This window comes from Nelumbo lutea, chromosome 8, assembly GCF_056320005.1.
Source record: "Nelumbo lutea isolate HS-2025 chromosome 8, American lotus-T2T, whole genome shotgun sequence".
Taxonomy (NCBI): domain Eukaryota; kingdom Viridiplantae; phylum Streptophyta; class Magnoliopsida; order Proteales; family Nelumbonaceae; genus Nelumbo; species Nelumbo lutea.
The window spans coordinates 30048544-30068137 of NC_142691.1; the positions used below are offsets into that span (position 1 = coordinate 30048544).

Genomic DNA, 19594 nt, shown 5'->3' on the forward strand with positions numbered 1-19594 from the left:
AAATAAAGAAGAAATGCGTTTGCCGGGAGTCGAACCCGGGTCTATTGCTTGGAAGGCAATTATCCTAACCGTTGGACTACAAACGCTTTGCTGACATGAATAATAAATAATATTTTGATAATTGGTTGCGATGATTGGCTGGACTACGAAGTTTTCTGTCTTTAAATGTCTGTTGACACAACTCTTACATCTTATAGTCTCTGTAATGGTCTGATCAGCTTAATGCAGATGTTAATCAAGGGCTAAAGATGGATTGGCCTTTTAGTGTGGTTGGTAGAAGTCTGTGGCTGGTTGTAGCCTTTGCTAGGGTTGGTTTTTAACTTTTAATTGAAAGGATCCTTAATGGGCTCCATCATTTTTAAGCATGTCTCCATTATCAATTGTGAGGATATACAAAGTAAAATTAGAAGAAGAAGAATTGTAGTGTGAGCCATTGTTTACTGAACTCACAGTTCAATGTTGATATATGTTCTCTTACTTTGATTTTGTCTTCAACTTCTAATTCTTCTTTTTCTTCGTCTTTGTCACAATTTTATTCCAGACAGAGAGAGAGAGCGTTGAACCCGGGTCTATTACTTGGAAGGCAATTATCTTAACCGTTGGACTACAAACGCTTTTCTGACAAAAGCTTAATTCATATTTATGAGATCATTTCATTCTGGTTCATTAGAAGTTTTATGAATTTACCCATGTAGCATTTTCATCCCCCATCTCTTCATAATTAAGAGATTTGTAATCTATTCATCCATTCGCTTACCTCCCGAATTCTATTCCACTTGGGGATGCAAGTTTAGGGCGGGTTGGATCATGGATGGGTTGAGGTCAACCTTAATCAAGTTCGGTTGGGATTGGCTTGTGCTTAGGTTGTGTTCAGGTTGGTCATATTCTTTCGCTTTAGTTTTTTTTTTTTTTAAATCAAAAGGGGCAATACAAGACAGGTGCTAGCACGTTCCCACAAATCAGAAAAACAAATAAAAGCTAAATTCCATGGAAGATACACCTTTATTAACTAGAGAATGACCCTAGTATTAAGTACGGGGAAACTACACCTTATGTAAATCATTTTATTAATTTAAGATCAACTATTTATTTGATATATCTAATTTGAGTTTCTTATTTGATTTAAAAAAACGTAAATCTGATTTATTTTGTGGAGTACAATGAATAGGCCTTCGTTAACAAAAGTTCAGGCATGAGCCACATGACATTCATAAGTCCAATCCAACCAATATTTTTTGGTTATATATTGTTAGATTAATTTTCATTTATTTTTGTTAAAGATTATTAATTTTTATTGTTATCTAATAAATTTGTGTTAATTTTTAGGGAAAATCTATGATGCAGAAAATATATGGTATGGGAAGATTTTTGACCAATCAAAACCCACCCATGAATTTTGATAAATAACACTTGATTGGCTACCACGTTTATGATTCCAGTTGACTGGTTAGATGTTTTTCATATATCATATCTTTTTCATATCATAGTCAAACCCTAATTTTTATTATCTAAGTGGAATTTAAATATATTTTAATTTTTATCAGTTATTATTATATAAATGTGTTTTAACTTTTATTAGTTTTTTATACTTCAAAATGAATTTAAAATTACTATAGTAGATTATACTGAACTTTTACTAATTAAGCAAAAATAAATTTAAAAAATCTAATGAATTGTATTAGTAGGGTATGAGTATATTTGATCTAATTACGGGGAAATTTACCCTTATTAATCGCTAATATTTATCAATGTTTTCATATCTATTCATTATCTTGTCATCTTTTAATATTTAACCATTTTTACATATATTGCATTTTCTTTTTCAATTAGTCATTTTTAATTATTTAGCCAATTTTCCTTTAATCAATTTTTTAATTTTTAAGCATTTTATTAATTTTTCAATAACTTTCTTATTGAATTAGTCATTTTAATTACCTAATCGATTTCTTATTTAATTTAATTAAATTATTTGATATTTTTCTTGTTAATGTAATTTTTAGTTAGTAATTACTTAATCAATTTTATTATTTAATTATCTATTCTATAGTGAATAATCAACTTTACTTTTTTAATCATATTATAGTGCATTTCTTAATCTATTAATTATTTAAGAATGCTTTGAATTATTTAATCATTTTTATTAATAATTGAATAATTTTTTTCTCTTATCAGTTTATTAGTTGTGTAAATGAATTCAATAATGAAGGAAAGTAGGTTAATTAAATCAATGTAATTGAATTGAATAGCTCGTGTTATGTATAGGTAGGACAATGGGTGAATTTGTTTGTGTCCATACACTGTACAGTCAAAATGGGTCACAACTAAATCCATTTTTGTCTTCTTCACTGAAGTGTTTTTAAACGGGTTTCTCGCTAGTCGTATAACGAAAAACAAAGGTCATAAATAATAATGGGGTTGTAGATGTTGAAAACCAGTGATTAATTGGACTCATTTCTGCCAAGTTAATGACGATATAAAAAAACTGTTCCATTAATTAAGAATGGTAAATTAATTTTGATGCTACGTACCTCTGTTCAACGAATTTAATTCCATGAGCAATGCCAATGGAGGGCTTGATCAAGTCTTAATTTTAATTCTATGATATTGGGTTCAGACTAATTCCAGATATTCTTCTTGGATTTAATTCTGTGAAAATGGGTTATTTCAAGCTTGGAGTACTCACTCAAAATCTTTTAAATTGATTTTTCAAAAAAAAAAAAAGATTGTGTATGCACGTTACACGGAAGACTTCTTTTACGCTATATTTGATTTGAATGAAAATATAGGAAAAGAAAGGAAAATGTAGGAAAACCTTTACAAACCAAACACAACCTTAGTTATGGCCATGAAACACCCAAATTAGCATCCGATCAAGTTTAATTTTGCCGCAAGAAAACACATTTTAAAACAAAAGAAAAAAATGCAAGACAGAGAAAGATATTCATGTAACAGTTTCTATTCCAAATCTGTTATTCATGAAGCCAAGCAATCTCTTAGAAACACTCAACCACTTGCATGAAGAAAAAAATCTGATATATAAAGAAAAAATTAAATTATTCAAATTTCAAATGAGAAGATGCTGCAAATAAGAAAATCATGTAAGAGAGAAAGATGCTCACTTGGTTTCTTAATTTCTATTCCAATTTTTCTGTAAGGTTTTCTTACCTTTCCCTTCCGTTCCCTACTTTTTCTTTCAAACCAAACATAGCCTTAGAAAATGATTCATATGAAAAGATGTTGCAACTAAAAATGCAGTTAAATAGTTTTACTGCAATTGGCTTCCCCCACTGGTTGGCGTAATATGTCATGATTCCTATGGTAATCATGTGGCTAGTTTGGCAACCACTATTCTTCTTTGCTCCACATTTGCAAGTGAAGCAGAGGCTCTACTTTCTGGTCTCAAATTGGCTAGTTCCTATCCAGTGCTTGTAGGAGGATTCATCCCCCCCCCCCTCCTTGGTCCCATTCACACTTATATTATGGACTGTACACTATAGGCAGCTCTTTGCCATGTCAAGAGGGATTTCAATCGTATTGCGCAAACTTGCTAAATTTGGTCTAGCTGGCCATTTCATTTGGGCTGGAGATACACCCTCTTGCATTTCTCGTTTAGTTCTATCTGAAAAGTCTTCTTTAGAGGCTAATGTAAACCTAGATTTTGTTGTTGAATGAAAGTTGGCTCTTTTTCCTTTCCTACTCAAAATAGTACGTTTTACATAATAACTCTTTCTTATCTATTGAATACATATATTTTCTTTTGGTAGTAACTGATGAAAAGCTTTTGCATGAACTAACATCAACCAGTGGGAGACCTTATCAACCTAGGTGCAAGTGGAATTTGATCCCAAGTCTCTGCTATGACCAGAATGAGACCTTACCAACCATCTGGTTGGCACCTTGTAGGATTTATTTTCCTTGAGAGTGGGAATAACCACTCTTTTGAGATGCTCTTTATTGAGAAAATAAGATGCCACTTGTCTGAGTAAGATCCTCTCATGTCTGATGGGATTGGGTTGTGCTCAGCTTGGTCCAGTTCTTTCACTTCAGTATTATTAACGCATAAGGCTTCAATCCTAACCCATCTTTATCTTTTCAAGTTGGTTTTGGGCCAAGTTCGGCCCTATTTCTATTAGGAAATGGAGCAAACTACGTGATTTGAAAACTTAGAGAATTGATAAAAATCCATCTCTATTGTGATGGACATCCCTATTCTATTGAGGTTCTATATGCATGTGCACTATTGAGAAGGGAATTTTGATCCATTTTAGTTTATGGAAATTCCTAGGTCTAGTCCATGATGTGTAGTCTATCCATTGTCTAAACTCTAAAGTGGTGTTTGGCACATTTTTCAGTTTGTGGAGATCTTAAAAGACCAAAAAATGGTCTTTTCCTGTTTGATATTGTGTAACTCAAAAGACATAAAAACGAGTGCATGGAAATATTGAAAAAGCAAAAAATCGAGAAGTTTCAAATGAATCTTTTGGTCTTTACGCACTGAAAATGGCCTTCCCAGCTATTTTTAATGGCCTGGTAGACCATGACGTGAACTAAATAGTATTCATATTTAAAAACAAGACTCCAAAAGCTTAATGCATCTTCTTGTCTATTGGGTTGTTGAAAGATCTACCTTTCAACCACCTTTTTTGACCCTTTTACATGGGACTTGATATATTTTAGACTCTATTATTAAAAGGTCAAGTTCTAAGTTAACTTATTCTGACCCAATTAAGACAAAATCCAATTGTTGCAAATAAACATACATACGCACATACAAATAGCATGCAAGTAAAATGCTCATTGAGTGTAGCATCTCTTGCTCTTTCGATTCGTTGGAGATGCAAGCCTTGTAAAGCCCTAGTTTTTAGGTTGATTTCTCCCCTTCTTGGATTTGCTAAGGTAGGAAGTTCATTTTTTTCTGTTAGTCTTTTTTCCTTCATCTAAGGTGTTTTATTGTTTAAAGAGAAAGAAAAAAAAGGGAAGGTTAATTCCAAGGCAATTAAGTTGGATATGAATAAAACATATGACAACATTAATTGGGACCTTTAGGAGAAATCTTCATAGATTATGGATTTTGCAACCCTTTGGATGAAGGTTATGATGGCTTTGTTTAACCTCAATTTCATATTCTTTGCTCTTGAATGGAACAATGTGTGGTTACATTCAACCAAATAATGGCTTGAGCTTATGAGACCCCCTATCCTTATATCCTTTTATCTGTGTTGTTATGGCAATGCTTGACATATTAATTGCAAATGGCCATTAAGGAAATTGGTTTAGTAAGTTTAAATATAAGCTATAGAGGCCTGACGTTTACACATTTGTTATATGCTAATGATTATGTTCTTTTTGCAAAGGTGGATTCGATCCAATGTCACAATATAATTAGGTATTGCAAAAGTTTAATGACTACTCTGGTTTAAAGGTAAATAAATCAAAATTGGTAGTTGTTTTTAGCTTGAACACGCCTTCCAAGTTTTGAAAAGTGATAGCCAAAGCCTTAAGAATGTGGAGACCCAAGATTAAAGTATTTAGGGGTTCCAACATCTATAGGAAGGAACTTGATTGAGTTATTTTCGGCTGTGCTTTCATTTGTTCAAAGCAAAGTTGCTAGATGGCATCTCTTTTGTCATCAATAGGAAGAGAGGCTTATTAAAGTCATAAATTGTGCTTCTCCCATATATTAAACTATGCATTTAAATTACTAGACTCTCTCTGTAGTAAAACAAATAGTGTGTTAGTTACCTTTCTCTAGGCCCAAAAAAAAATTCATTTGGAGGCTTAGAAAGATTTATGCTTCTTAAAGTCTCATGGAGGTTTGGGGTTTAGGTATATGCTACATTGCAATATAACTTTGCTTACAAAAGCTGTTGGAATCTTATAAAAAGACAAGATGCATTATAGACCAAAATTCTTAAGAATATATTTTTTCCTATAGTTTCTATTTAGAATGCCTAGTTACACTACTGAAAAATTCATCTATAGAGGCGACCATAACTGTCTCTAAAAGCTTAGAAAATGCCTCTAAAGGAAATAGGAGACGACCAAGCAAGTGCCTCTAAAAGCCCTATCGCTAAATGTTTTACAGGCGCTTGGTTGCGCATTAGTGGTGGATTATAAAACCGCCTCTAAATTGGACTTTTAGAAGCACATATGACTACCTCTATTGCATCGACGCTAAAAGTCTTGTATAGAGGTAGTTAAAAGTGCCTCTAAAAGTTCAATTTAGAAGTGCATTTGAACGCCTCTAAATGATTTTGCGGCACTTTTATGTGCCTCTTAAAGAAATATAAGAAAAGGAAAAGTCTCAATTAAAATGCTTTAACGACATTTTTGACTGCCTCTAAAGATATATGCTTTAATATTTAGAGGCGCTTTTGGCCGTCTCTAAAAATGTTACAATTTTTTTTAAAAGTGCAATATATTGTAAATATTGCTACAAAAAAATTCTAATTGATACACCTATATGAAAATATATTTGATCAAAACATAAAACCTATATGAATATATACATAAAATCCAAAAAGATACACCTTATCCATAAAATTCCAATTGATTTCAATTAATGAAAATCTTTCATAACAAAGAAAATCAAGGATTAATAGGGAATGCAGACTAAGATGGTTCAGTCACAACTCCTTATGAAGCAACTCCTTACAAGCAACGTTTTAGGGAAACCAAGGATCGTTCACCTTTGGCTTCTATACCATGAAAAACTAACTTCTTATGAAGCTATTCTAATGCAAGGATTCCTGATGTGTCGATGTTCATCAAGTCTGTCACCAGAAGCCCAACAAAGAACAAACCAATCAGTGAGAAAAGCTAGCTTTCTAGTTGTTCCCCCAAAGCAGTTATTAGATGTTTTTCTTGGTTCCATTAATGCACTAAGTGCTGAATCGAGAGCAACAACTGCTTGCTGCCACATATTAAGCCTGATGTGTGCACCTTTTAGCAGTGTGTTGATCCTTTAATAATCAAAATTTAATAAACCGATCATAAAAAATGAGGCATTTCTTATTAGTAATAGGTGTAATTAAGAGTAGACTCCTAGTAGCAAGAAGTTCATATAAAATTAAGACTAGGGTAATGCATATATTTGCACATGGTATAACACTTAAAATATAAATTAACAATATAGAGAATATAATAAATGATGACAATAATAATAACTACAATAATTGTTAAATACATGATTTAAACTAGTAGAGTTTCATATACTTCTACAACTAACCTTTCCCTACTACATTGATTAATCATTCATCCTAATAACCATGGTTTGATCATTGGCTCCACATAGATATTAAGGCTTTCTAGATCTGCAAATCCTCATAACCATTGCCGGAGCATCCTAATAACCATCGTTAGAGTATCAATTCATTCCTTAGCCAGGGTTTTTGGAGTGGAACTGGAGCAAACCTCAATCCTTTACAAAGTCCCAGTACAATTGTTATACAATTGCAGAACTTGACACCACTACAACTACATAGAGATATCCAATGGTCCCTTTCTCATATGCCACTTTGGCACCCGCTGCCAACATGGCTGACACATATTTGCCTAGATTGATAAGGTGGCTTATCTGTCCATCAAAATATCTCCTATCACACTACATTCCCAAGGAGAAGCAAATTAAAATTATATCCCAATTAGAATTGATTTAAACAATGGAATTCAAACATTAGAAGCAACAACAGTCAAAAGATTGGAAATAATGACTTAATTAATTAAGGCAGAGCTGTTAGCAATAAATGAACCTACATGGCTCTCCAATATTAAGGCATGAAGGAAACAACATAAGCCATATCTTTGTAATGTTTGTCATCGTGCAAAATCCATAGTCCTTAGTTTTATAGCTTCCAGTTATGTAGTAACATGCAGCATACTCCAGGTTCTTAAGCAGTGACACATGTTTCAATAATGGATGCTAATTTGTTTTAATAATTGGCTTTGCTTGGCTGGTTATGGTTTGGGTAATAACTAAATATCATTAAGCCTCTTTACTAAAAATTAAATTAAAAAAAAAGGAATCACTAGACATATATACCTGACTACAAAGTTGATCAGCCATGAAGAAGTCCAACATGACAACATCACATGAAGTGTAACAAAAATTTAGAAAAAAAATTAATTTAACTAGAAAATGAAATTTCAATTCAACTTATCTATTCATTTTCTTCTATGACCCTAATCTTCTTGAAGATGATCATACCTTGTAAAGAGGTGATGGAATGGTATTACTTATCACCCGGAGGAAACGAAAACGGCTTGATCGATAGAAAATGTTGAAAGGACAGACTATCAATATCAAAAAAATCTGTAAAAATAAAAAAGTATTAGAATTTTAATCTTCTTTAAGTCTATGTAAACATATGCCCATTGTGGACCATGAATAAATCAACAGAAAAGGAATTGTCTTTCTCTTTTGTGTCATGTAAAAAGAAGAAGAAGAAGAAGAAGAAGAAGAAGAAGAAGAATTACCAATAACAAAAAGATAGGTATTGCTTGAACTCAGGTCGATGAATTATGAATACCCTTTTGAAATAAGGAACAAATGAACAAACATAATCCCCACTACTGCAGTCATTGATGTGGCGCAGATCAAGAACACATCTCTATATATTAGCTCTTTTGTGGGGGCCAATTCAAATATGAAGTTGTAGTTTATACGGGTCTTTCTCCACATGAAAATATTATAACCATACAAAAAGAAGTGTAGGAATAGTAGACTAAACAAGCTGCAAACAGGGAGTCCAAAAGTGTAACAGAGCACATTAGTAATGTATTACTACTTGCAATAATGTTCATTTGAAAAAAAATAGAGAATTAATTGCAATGAAGGAAACTCACCTAAGCACAGGATAAATAGTTTCCATGTATATTATATCAGATTCCTGGGTGTACATCTTGGTGATATGAGCCATTATGAAATATCCAACAAAGAGGGCTATAAAACATCCAATAAAGAGGCTTGAATGGGAAATGTAAAAAATGAGAGTTAGAACTATTACCTAGGAAATCTTTGAGCTTGTTTCACTTTTCTTTTCTTTTTTTTTTAATTTTTGTTGTTTATCAATTATTTATTTTTGTTTTCTAGACATTCATTATTCATTCACTAGAGACGCACTATCAGGTAGGGGTGAACATCAAAGTATCAAACATACAACTGGGTACCACAGTTTGCGATGGTACAACTGTGCTTAGGCAGTTAAGATGAACATCAAAGTATCAAACATATGAATATTTCATAGCTGTTTAGAAGACAACTCAAATCAAGAGTATAAAGAGTTACAATAAACACGGAAACCATAGATTTACCTTCTACTGGACTTGAAGTAGGATTTGTTACTTGCCCATTCTATGCTCCCTCTTCCGAGAGAGGAGATCCAAAATGATTACTATCTACCAAATTTGATGAGCTTCCAATATACTTATCTTGTTATTCATGAACATCTAGACAAGGAATTGCTGGTAAGAAACACAATTCTTCCACTGAGATATCAGAATCATTGAAAGCAGAATCCTTCTCCACAGTCATAATATCAATCTCCTCATCTTCATTAATATCTGATTCCTTCACCTATGGACAAGAACTTTAGAATTAAGAAAATCTAAAAGTCAAAGATCAAACAAAAATATATGGTCTAATAAGCTAGGTTTCTTTTTCTCACCTTCTTAGTTCCAGTCATCAAATCAAATCCATCTTCTCTTTCTACATATTCTTCATTTTCCTCAAGTTCTTTGAAATCTGGAGCAAACACACTCATCATCGCCACTGAAACAATGTGCTTTCCAATGGATCCTAGTGACAGAATCCTGAAACTCACGAAAAAATACCAAGCACTTAGACTCAAATGCCTTAAGCTTATCAACACCCTGTAGCTCATCCATGGTATTGTTAGCTCACTGAGAGCCCTTGCCCCATCTTCTACAACTAACCTTTCCCTACTGCATTGATTAATCATTCATCCTCATAACCATGGTCTGATTATTGGTTCCACATAGATATTAAGGCTTTCTAGATCTGCAATTCCTCATACAAATCTGATTTTCAATCAAATTGGATTCCTTGTTTACATTTTTTTTACCAAGAGAAAATCTCACGCTCGATATCCACAGAAAATCTCATAGATCCAAACATTACCATGATGTTGAGATGAACGGCAAAGAACTGGCAAGGTAGAACTAGAACTGAGAGGAGTAGCAAAGATCTCCCATGTTCAACAATAGAAGTAGCTTCATTGTAAAGATCTGGAAAGGTAGCAAAACACCTAATCTTTTGAGAACAAAGACAGAAATTGAACTCTCTGGCTTCAATGCAATTGCTCTGCCTTCAAATCTTCAAATTGAACTCCTTTATGCCTTTCAATCTATGACCTAACAAAGCACTCCATTTTTTTCTTCATAGATACACACCTTAAAATCAAATGTAAACACTCCATTAACTGATCACCTCCATACAATGGATTGCTTTAATGGTCAGAACTTAAAAACAAATTCAGTATTCTTTTTAGCAAATTAAAGAATATGCTAAACAAACTCAACCTTAGGCAAAAGCAAGGTTTCTACATTACCCAAAAACCGAATATTAAGGCACCATAGTTTCTACTAAATAATCTACAAAAGCAGCAAAAAGCAAGGGGGAAGTCCAAAGAAAATTCGGTGAAGAAAATGTTAATTAAGGTGAAAAACTAGGAATAGTGTGGTCTTTAATGCAATCATAGCTAGAGGAAATAGTGTTGCATCCATAACTTTTCATAAAATATAAAACCTTTTCGGTATATAGGATAATGACAATATGTAGAATCAAATTCAGGTCAATCTAAAATGTCAAACCAAAATTTGATCCAAACTGGTCCAAAATTAGGTTAGAGTAACCAATGAAAACTTGGCAAGGCCAAGAATGGATTGGATAAAGAATCACTAACACAAATCTTAATCCACATGTGCAAATTAGATGGAACTAACCAGCCTGTAAAAAATGTTATACATAAAAAAAATTGTAAAAAAACGTAGATAAGAATAACAACTGAAAGATTCCTATTTACAACCAATAGGATTAAGATTTAGGATAGGGATACATAATTTAGAGCTTTATTTGAAACAATTAAATTAATTGTAAAACTGAACCCAATAAACCTAATTAGTAAATCATATCAAAGTTATAAAAAGATCAAGAATGCCAGTAAAGGATAAAAAGTAACAATTTTCAAATGCTCCAAATCATCTCTCAACTTCATATCAAATGCATTTGACACTACCTGAGAATACCTCCCATCTTATCCTTCTTTCTATTCAAAAACCAATATGGGATTTCGCAACATGTTCATGAGATTCTCCAACTCTACTACGGACAGTTCACCAGCCCTCTTATTCATGTTTGCATTGGCCTTCTTGTAGACAATATTAGTGAATTACCTCCCAATTCCTTTGGTTGAGTTAAGGGCAAACATAATTTTCTACTTTCCGTCCACAATGGTGTTGGAAATCTTGTTTGCAGCCACATCAATGCCTGAGAGTCATCTCCACCTGTACGTATATGACAACTACTATGTGGCACCCAAGCTATTATGTTAACACAAGCCTGGTGCCTCTACAACTCCACCACTGGCATCGTCAGAAACCGGAAGCACCACCTTACCACAGTCCATGATTATGGTTGCCACGTAGCTTGGGTCCTACTTGTTCCACCCCAACCACACAAGCGGCGTGTTGAGCTCGGAGCTTTCATAGATGATAGTCGAGTGCTTCTTGTCATGTAAATCGAAAAGCTTATCGGATCCATCTGCGGAAACCGAAGCAAAAACTTTGACGCCTCCCCAAGTAATATCGTAGACCTCCTTATCGTGCACGATTAACTGGGTATCTAGGGTTTCCTTCTCGATATCCCAAATAGTGCAAGTGGTGTCAATGCTCAAAATCCTGATTCGCTTTGGCTTGGCTTCATTCTAGTCGAAGGAGGTGAGGGGGCCACAGAACTAGCTATTTTTGTTGCTGTTGAGGAGGCTCTTGAGCTCGACCATTTCGTCAGAAATGCACCATACACAGAGAAAGTCACTGGAGGTGGCGAGGAGGTCAGGCTTCTGGCACTCCTTTGTTAAGGACGAAAATGGTCTTGGTGGGTGGGTAAGGGTGTTCGAAGGAGAGATTTGGGTTTGAGCAAATTTCACCAGTGGAATCGTCGAGTTGGATGATTTCAACCCAATTTTGACATTGCTCAAGGAGGCTAGTGCTAAAGAAAATGGGGAAAAAAGAGGAAGAGAAGAGAAAGAGAGGAGATGAAGGAATGAACAGAGAAGAAATGGAGAAGAAAAGGAAGAGAAGGATCAAATAGTGAACTAGGTTTGCTTCCAAAGAAAGTGAGGAGTCATTGTAAGTCGAGAATAGACTTTATGAGCACAAATGTTTTGGGCGCAAAACTCAAACCATGACTAAATTTTGGGCCCATTAATATGAAAAGGTAAAATTGTTAACTATAGAGGCACTGTGCCTCTATACTAATGAAATAACTCCGCTTTCTTTAATATGGAATAGAGGCAATTTTTTTTTTTATCGCCTCTGGCTAAGTGCCTCTAAATCCAAGTATTCCAGTAGTGTTAGGTTCTCACCCATCACGGGCATGGAGGAGCCTTATTTTTTCTAGGGAGAGACCTTCTTAAGAAAGGTTCAAGATGGAGAGTAGGAGATGGTCCTGATATTCAGATATGGAAAGACTCGTGGGTTTTTGGATTGCCTTAATTAAAAGTCCAATCTAAAAGTTCTATGAATACAAACTTAACAAAGGTTAGCTAAAACAAAGATCCAAGATGTGAAAGGTTAATCTACTGAGAAGTCTTTTTTCATAGGAAGGAGTTAAAGCCATTTTGGCAATTCTTTTAAGTTGGGTTGTATCTTAATTTTTTTGTCCTAGAGCCTTACTAAAAATGGTGAAATTTCAATTAAATTTGCTTATCAATTAGCATTTGCAAGTCAGGAAAGCTCATGTTTGAGTGAGGTTTCTGAGCTCAACCAGTTAATTTAGAAGAAAGTATGGAGCTTAAAAACAACTCCAAGAATTCAATATTTCATTAATTTGGAGGTGTATACGCTTTTTTTTTTGTTCCAACCTTGGCAATTCTGAAAAAAAGGCATTTTTCAGTTGAAGATACATGTCCTAGATGTGGAGGTGAGGTCAAGACTTTAACCCATCTTCTTGTCCTCTATCCTTTCACAAAAGCAATATGGTTTAGCCTTAACATTCCAATTAGGGGTGAGCTAATCTCTCAAGACTCTTTGTAGAGATGGTTCTCTCATTGGTTGTGTAATTCCTCTAACCTACACCAATCTGATGTTCTTATGGCAATGGTGTCTTGGCTCATTTAGCAGTCCTAAAATGATTTGGTTCACTAGGGATTTAAGAATTTGTCAGGGTTGATCATCAAAAAGACTTGGTGTTTACATTTAGGGTTTATGGAAGTTTAAGAAGAAGCACTAGTTTTAAGGCCTAGGAGACATGTTAATCCCTAGTGGGAGAAACCATAAACCTAAGTTATTGATGTGGATGGATCATTCATATTATTTTTCTGGATAAGTAATCAAAAAAATACTTAAACCTTTTCATGGTGACTTTCTTGACAGCACAGAAATGATAAAATTTTGTAGAAAGGCAAAGATTGATACAAACAATCACAACATGACTATAAGGAAATTTCTAGAATTTATGCTGATTCCAACTTTTTATTAGTTAATTATTAGTCAATTGAATTTGTTCCAATTGTTTTTCCTTTTCTGTTAGGAGAATGAATATGAATTTCTCTCTCTCTGTCTCTCTTTCTCTCTCTCTCTCTTATACATTAAAAAAATTAAAATGTTAACGTAAAGAAATTTCCTTATCATGGGCTTGTGCGTTTATAGGGCAAGAAGAGGGGAGGAAGGGGATCTCTGCTGATCAAAAAATAGAAAAAAGAGGGGAGGACAAAGAAATTTGATTAAGAAGACTGAAATCTAGGGCTGCTACACATAAAATGTTCAAAACCCTTCATATAACCTTCTTTTTGCAAGAACTGAAATAAAACTGCATTCATGAAAACCACTAATCCAATCCATCCTACCAAGTTAGGATCTCATTTTTCACTACCCAAAATTGGTCTCTTTATTTTTATTTTCCTTATGATCTCAGCATGTAATTTTAATCCTTGGAGTTGTGATTTCCAATTTTGCAGTGACCTAGTGCAAAAGAAGGAAAATAATGACTTGATGTTTAAACATTTTTAATATTTCGATGAGTTTCATTATCATATAAGCCTTGTCCCATCTATATAGGGTTATTCTATTCTGCTGACTGCCATATCGATTGTTAAATTATGAGCTTGCTATACCTATTCTCAATCCTTGGTGAGCTTGCTAAGATCTACTTTCTTTTGGCTCTTAGTAAATTTGTAATTTCTATATGATTATGTTTTTGCTTTATTCATTGTATTTTTTTCTTTGAAGTTTCAAGTGGGATTCGGATTTGATGTAAATTAATGTATTAATAATTTTGAATTAGTGAATTTGATTAGTTCACAACCCACCTAAGTTTACCTTGTCATGTTTGAATTAGTGAATTTGAAGTTCACAATCCACCAAGGTTCGCTCATGCATGTCTGCTAGAACCTAACCCACTGAACTGATATTGTCATCAAAATTGACATTTCCCATCAAATATTACACCCTTTTTCTATTGTCAATCTCATAAATGTTAATGAACTTCCTTTTTCTTTTTTATGGTGCAACTTTTAAGGAACCAAGACATCATGATCTCTTTATATCTCACTTTAAAGACCAACATATTAATAATTTTCAAGAAACTATATTTTTTAAGTAGTAATGAATACAAGTTCAATCCTTCGCAGGGGCCCCTACGCTAGTATATAGTTAAATCAACATATAGAACTTTTCTCTCTACAACCCATCATCTTCCCCCCACTTTAAGCCTAGGTTTGGTTTGAAGGAAAAGGTGGGGAAGGAAATGAAAGGTAAGGAAATCCATACAAGGTTTGTAAAGGTTTTCCTACCTTTCTTTTCCTTCCTCTACTTTTTCCTTCAAACCAAATACAGCCTAAATGGTCAATCATTTAGGCTGTTAACAAAGGACAAGTGCAAACAATGATTGAAAGATGAAGCCACAGAGATATTCTCCCATCTCTTCTTCACGTGTCCATTTGCGAGGGCTGTATGGTGTGAAGGTCAATTAGGCATTAGTCAACATAAGGTGGCAAGTCAAAAATACTAGGCAAGCTTTATGTTTTCCTCAGGTTTGGGTGTGGTTTGAAATGAATCTATTTTTCAAGATACAAAAATACTCACCACTTGAAATCTATACTACTATAAAATGCACGAATAAGGCTTGAGCTTTCTAGAATTTTTCTTGATTAAAATACCTCCCATTTTGAATTTAGACTCTTCTTATTTATTTATTTATTTTTTTTTTGGGGGGGGGGGAATGTAACTTTAATACCATTATTCAGTTCATTCAATTCTCTCTCATTAAATCTAATATTTAAGGTATTAGATCCTATTTAGTTTTGGAATTTTTTAGACTAAAATACCCATACATTTAACAATGGATCTAATAGAATTGAATGGTGAAAGAGGATTCATGTACTTGATCCCATATAATTCGGGCAAGGCTCTTAGATGATGATTATGACCTAATTGGTATATATCACTTTTATTGTATCAGTTACACTATGCTTCCATTACTTATCTTTGTTATATGAGCTCCAATAAGAACATGTAAATTCTATCACCATTATTATTATTATCATTAGAAATTGCCCCATATAAATTAAGCACGTGCTCATTTACTAGCAGTATGTAAAGCAATGACTAACTTGAATTCATAGAATGGCCCACACCAACACAACAGTAGTCGTCTAACGAGAAATCCCTCCTTGACCTTAAGTAGTCCGATACCACTTCTTGGGATATATGGTTCTTAATTATGATACCAGCACATGGTGTGTAGAAGAAGTTTCATCATCCAATGTATTAAATAGAACTTTGAACACTTAGAACAATGCTGCACACATATTAGCTTATGTAGCCTGCAAAGTGCAACTAGTGATTAGATAGGAGGTTCTACAACCGAAAACCTTTGCTGATTTTTGTAGTTCTTCGATCAATAGTTTCCAATACCATTCTTTCATATTTCTACCCTTCCTCCTAATCTTCGCATCAATCATTGGCTCGGGGCTCCGCTGTGGCAGTTTATCGTAACATGTTAGTATTTAGTCCATTGATTATCTTCTAGCTTTAATCCATTAATGGAAGAGAAAACGATCTCTATCAATGGAAGAGAAGCTCGTAAAACTCTGCCTGAACCTCAGGTCTCAAATTCTCCACCAATTCCTAATTCCCCCTTTGAAGTGTTGGGAATGATAGATCAGGGTTTAAGTTTTCCCACGCAAATTTGGGACTACAACAAATGGCCTCTCTGAAGCGGTTTTGAAGTCGTCCCCATCGCTCACGAAGATTAGGGATGAACTCATCTTCATCCTTGTTTAATTGTTGGTGACTACCAATAGCAAAATCGGTAGGCAGGAAAATGCCAGTGACTAACAATAGCTAAGGTTCGCCTTCATCCAAACTGAAAAGGGAATTTTAAGAATTTTTTAAGAATATATCAGTCCCGTGATGTCACATATGAACAATCTGTAATGAAGATCTAATGGTAAGGGAAGTTTTAGTTATTTGTCAGATACAGTAGGGGTGGTTTAAGACAATAATTAAATAGTAAAAATAGTTTAAAAAATTCACCCTAAAATAAAAATGATAATAATAAAATAAAAATTGCTTCAATACTACACCCATTAAATCAGATTGGCCCAGATGATACAATTATATCTCGCCACATTGGACAGTGAGATGAATGTCTAATTTTCTGCATATTTCCCACTTCATTTGCTTAGGATTGACAACTTAAAATAAGGTTTATTCCATTCTCCAAAGGGTGCAACATTTGATAAAAGTGGGAATGCACCAGACATTTCTGCTCCTTATTAAGCCAGTGTTTGGAATCAATATTGTTTCCTGATATGCGTTTTCTTACAAAATAGTGTTGCATAAGCATGCTATTTTCTTATATGCAGCACTATTTTCTTAGAAAACATTTGGTACTGTTGTTGTTGCTGCCATATAGGCATTTTTCAATGCTATGTCAGCATGTTATTGCTGTCAATGGTTGCCCTAGCAGCCAATCCCAAAGGAACAACCACATTTTGCTGTTATTTTTTGTATTGTAAATAAAAAATTCCCAATAAGTACCCTGTACTTTAAGATGAGTGCCAATTTAGTACCAAACTTTAAAATGCCACAATCTATTGCCTAACTTTCATTTTACAATAATTTAATACCAATGCATGAATTCCTATTGAAATTACAAAAATGACCTATCAACTATTTCGACCACTGCTTATTGAGATTGGGTCCAACTCCGAACCGTCCAAATCTAAGCAGTGGGTCCCACCCTTGAGAGTTGAATTGGGTAAGATTCTTTCAGTTGGGATTTGAGATTTGAGATTTCAGTTGGGATGACGTTAATGTGGATTTCTCATACCAGCCTAAAACCACTTGCCTTTCTTCGAAGGTCAAAACTCAAAAGCACGGAGATGTTTTTGCTGTATCCTGTGGATTTCTCATACCAGCTTAAAACCACTTGCCTTTCTTCTGCAGGAGCCCGCCGGGCTTCTTCTGCCAGCGCCAGAGGGGTCGTTGCCTTCGGAGCTCGCTGATGTAGAAGACCACCATGATGAGAAGCCTCACCACGTTGTCTGTCCACTTCATTCTCTGCCACAGAGACATCCTCTTTTTCCCGTATGCTCCATCGTCTTCCCCCGTGAATCCCTGCTCCTCTTTGCTCAATGCCGGTTGATGCGGCTTCGCTTTGGTGGCATAAGGAGGGTATTCATGTTGCTTCACAGACTAAGACTGCGAGTGATGATCGGCGTCTTGACCTGCAAATGACACCATTGGGGGGTGTTGGTGGTGGTGGTAGTGTTGGTGAGGGTGGTGCTTTTGCTGTGCCGGACAGCTTAAGTGTATGATGAACAGATCTTGGGGGATGTTTGTTCTTCAACTGCACTGCCTAGTATTGCAAACCATCTTTCATCAATGAATCTAGAGAGAGAGAGAGAGAGAGAAGTTAAAAAACATACAGAGGGTGGAGCAGCTGGTTTTAGGAGAGTTATAGATATTCTGGGAAGAGGTACGGCTTGCAAGGTTGTGCAGAACCAAAGATTGCTAGACACAATGGACCATCTCTCGGACCTTTGACGGATGGGAGAACTAGAGCTTTGCTGATGATTTGCTAATAACAGAGGTACGACTTGCAAGTTGCAAGGTTATGGAGAACTTGAGATGCTTAGAATTGAGAAGCTTTTGGACCTCCTCATTCGGCTTAGATGAGAGTTGGGAGGTGGACCTCCGAATGGCAGTGGAGGAACCTCTATTTCCATCACAATGGACTAGCTCTCGGACCGCCTAAGGTTGTGGTGGTGGTGGTCTAGGAGGTGGAGCTGGCGGTGGCCACCATTCGTCGGAGGTGGCGGATGGCCGGTGATACAATTGTTGAGAACTAGAGATGCTAATAACGGAGGTACTGCTTGCAACTGCTCAGTCTCAGTCTTTAACCTCCTCGTGCTCAGTTGAACAGTAGCTGTATCAATGGCAATGGCCGGTGATACCACAACAGTTGTATTAAAGAGAAGAGTGGATGAGCACGATCCTCGCAGTCTTAGAGGTCAAAGACTTGCAATTGATACAATAGTTGAACAGACTACTTGGCGATGGTCGGTGACTTGCAGGAGGGAGTGGACGAGAAGTTGGGTTCGAGGAAGAGGAAGAGGAGAGGAATGTTGTTGACGTCGCCATTGATACAACGGTTGAACAGTGAGATGATGAACATGCAAAATGGTTTGCATATTTCGTAAAGGTTAGTTTTGGTATTTCAAAAATATTTAACCTACATTTGATATCACGTGATTCTTCTAATTGACGCATTTTAAAATTCGGGTATTGGCACTCAGCTTAATGTATTGGGAAATTTTCCATATTTTTTTCTTTCTCATCAATTCGTTAGATATATGCGACTATGCCTGCATGAACCCCTTTTGAATGGCTTTCAAACTGTCAATTTTGGTGCCCTTTCACTTAATCAAATCTTTGGAACTTGCATGAAACATGCTATAACAGCTCTTATCAAAATAAACGACCAAGTTTGATCTGACCAAACTTTTTACAGAATATGATCATTTGACCAAATCAGTTATATTTTTTAAATAATGACAAAAATAGTGAGCGAAAAAAAAATTTAATTTTTTAGGATAAAATTTTCCTCAGTTAAAACACTCGTCACAGGAATTTTCCCTTCTTCTCGCTCTTTACTTTCTTGGAATCTCTTTCTTCTGTAATCGTCCCAACGCTATTCACATCCTTTACCTTTCAACACTGAACCAAGCACAATAGCGACCATCCTATCTCGAACCCAATCTCTCTCTCTCTCACCTTTTCTCTTTCTTTTCCTTTTCTTTTCTCTTCCCTCATCTTCTTCTTTCTTTTTCCTTTTTCTCCTTCCTCTCTT

General features: G+C 35.0%; 1 non-coding gene and 1 pseudogene across 1 annotated transcript; both read right to left on the reverse strand.

Moving 5' to 3' along the window:
• Window positions 1-14: 14 nt before the first annotated feature.
• Window positions 15-86, reverse strand: TRNAG-UCC (transfer RNA glycine (anticodon UCC)). Its single transcript has one exon. It is a non-coding gene; the product is annotated as a tRNA-Gly (tRNA).
• A 9347-nt stretch (window positions 87-9433) lies between these two features.
• On the reverse strand, window positions 9434-12606 carry LOC148843658 (WD repeat-containing protein LWD1-like; annotated as a pseudogene).
• Between the last annotated feature and the right edge of the window lie 6988 nt (window positions 12607-19594).